Here is a 2,834-nt window from a genome sequence, read left to right as displayed (position 1 = left end):
TTTTAGCCACTCTGGTGTGAGGTGGTATCTCCGTGTGGTTTTGATTTGTGTTTCCCTGATGATGAGTGATGGTGAGCATCGTTTCATGTGCCTGTAGGCCATCTGGATGTCCTCTTTGGAGAAGTGTCTATTCAGGTCTTCTGCCCATTTCTTCACTGGGTTATTTGTTTTTTGGGTGTGGAGTTTGGTGAGTTCCTTGTAGATTTTGGATACTAGCCCTTTATCTGATATGTCATCTTCTTAAGACGTTTGTGTACCTATCTTCTCACCTTGAGAGTTACCTGGAGTAAAGCATTACACCCAGTAGTTCAAAATGAAACACTTAAAAGTTAGTTTCTTGGAGGGGCGCCTTGGTGGCCCAGTCAGCTTGTGGGTTTGATACCAGGTCTGCTGACAGTTCAGAGCCTGGAGCCTGCTTAGGATTCTGTGTCTCCATCTCTCTCTGCCTCCTCCCCCCTCAAAAATAAATAAACATTAAAGAAAGTTTTAAGTTAATTTCTTGGAGAAAACGAAGTGCATTAAAATTGATATTTCAACCCCCAGCCCTTCCCCAGGCTGCAAATGTAATCAGGGAACTACAGTGCTGACTTGGGTTTAAATCAGGTCTGGACTTTGTTTCCTCCTTGGTGAAATGAAAGTAAACATCCCTTCCCTATCTGTCTCAGGATTGTTGTGTGAGTCTGATGAGCACTGCTAGTTAAGAGCCTCTTGACTTCCATCTCCTGCCGTCCTGACAAATGTTTGTTCCCTTCCCCTTCGGAGCTCAGTGTTCTCACCTGTATGATGGAAGAAGGTCTGGAACATGAGAAACATTCAGGGCTTTGCTAGACTTCCCAGTCTGGGTGAAGGCTGGAGAGGGGAACCTTCTCCCAGGCTTCTGTGTTGAGTCTCTTACAGAATCCCTCAGTTGAACCTGAAGGCCCCTGTATGTCCTGACCTCTCCCACCCATCACCTTCCAGGCTCACTCAAGCTTCATGTCCTCAGAGGCCATGCTGGCCTGTTCCTATCTGTTTCCTGAATATCTAAATAGCCAGCTGGTCCTGAGTTGCTCAGACCTATGTTTCAGTCCAGGTTCCCAAAACTGCTATGTCTCTATGCACATGGTGACCAAGTTCAGTTAATATCAGATGAGGGCTCTGGGGGCTCCCCCAAATCAGGTGGAGCTCCAGCCACACTGTGGCTCCCTTCACCACACACTACATACAGTTCCTGGGGGTGAGAGAGTGGGAATGGCAGCAGAAACTTCAAAGAAGAAGCTACAGTGTTGTTCAGGGACAAGGGTGGTAGGGCATCCTTCACTCAAAGGTGGAAGCTCTGCCTCAAGATGCAGAGAGTGGCTCGCTTTCTCATTCCCTGCTCTAAATATTTTTATGGATCTTGAACAAACAGGAAAACAAAGCCTTCTGCAGTGACTGCCCAACCAAACTGCCCCCCCTTACCCCCAGCACATTCCTCTCTCAGGACCCCCTCCTGCCAAGTTTTGCCCTATGGGATGGGGGTGGGGGCTGTTTCCTCTGTCTTGTTGAGACACCAGCTCTCTTTTCTGTGCCCTCCTTTCTCTCTAGCTCTGTCCAGTCTTCTCTGAGTGTCCTTGTCTGAATTTCTCAAAACAGTTTTGTGATATCTTTCTGATGTATTCAGAATTCCTGGGTAAAGTGTAGGCCATAACTACATAGTTCTGAGACAAATTTACCTTCTCTGCCATGGTGTATTTCAAAATAACTATGGGCCTAGAGCCTGAAGTTTCTAAGAGTCTGAGCTATCTGGTCACTGAAGAGGTGGTGGGTAACCTGTCATAGGAAGTGTGCAAGCAGAGGTACCTTTTAGAATGCTGGGCTGGGCCTCCAGATCCTAGAGCAGTGAAAGCAGGGATACTAGGCAACAGGAAGGGAGCCAGGCAGCTAGCCAAAGACAAACTTGATTTGGTAAGCTATTACATGTTTAGCATTTAGAATTGTACCCAACACATAGTGAGTATTAGCTGTTATTGTTATGATTGTGGAAGATCCACAGACAGTGAGTAATGAAGGAGCTCAGAGAATAAGTCAGTCCCTCACACCCACACCTGGTCATGAAACAGACTGGGAAATTGAGGTCTAGAGGGGAAAAGAGGTCAGCCATTGTACCTCAGGGGCTGGGCTGGGCCTGGACCCCAGGCCTCTGCCTCCCAGGAGAGCCACTGCACAAAGCCAGGCTGTTTCCTTCCTAGGGAGAGGAAAGAGCTCCAGGTAGCCCTTTGCTAACTCTTAAGAACAAGCTGTTTTCTGCTCTTGTATGGGAAGCTGGTGGGTAAACGACAGTGGAATGGCAGCAAGACCTGAGCAAATTGTCTCCTGGGGAAGCTCAGGAGTCCGCCCCATGTCTTGCCACCCCAACTTTGAGCTCCATCCAGCACCCAACAAACAGCCTTTTATCAAGAAGGGCTCCCTCTGCTGTGATTGGGGTTAGAACTGTATTTCTGCCCTGTCCCTTAACCCATTAGCTCCAATAAACCACACAGATTAAGGGGTGGCGTGAGATTGGCCATGCCAGGGAACCTGAGCGGAAACAAGGAAAGACTCCCAGGGACTGAATCCCCCAACATCAAAAGCTGGCCTTCCCTACTCTGAGAGTCCTAGACGAGGCCAGAAGTTCTGGGTCCAGATTTCCCAGAGCCCTGGGAAAACCTTAGTATCTCCACCCTGGAGAGCTAGGCCAGACATGACCACACCAGCCAGCCCTCCACATGGCCTGGGATCTCAGGACAAAGAGCCTTCCCTTCCCCATTCTGGCCTGGTTCCTTCCACAGGCTGCCCAGGAACCATGTGGCATCCAGACCACAGCTTCCCACCAG

Source organism: Suricata suricatta, chromosome 8 (assembly GCF_006229205.1).
Source record: "Suricata suricatta isolate VVHF042 chromosome 8, meerkat_22Aug2017_6uvM2_HiC, whole genome shotgun sequence".
NCBI lineage: Eukaryota > Metazoa > Chordata > Mammalia > Carnivora > Herpestidae > Suricata > Suricata suricatta.
The sequence above is the reverse complement of the archived record's forward strand: the minus strand, read 5'-3'. Positions refer to the sequence as shown.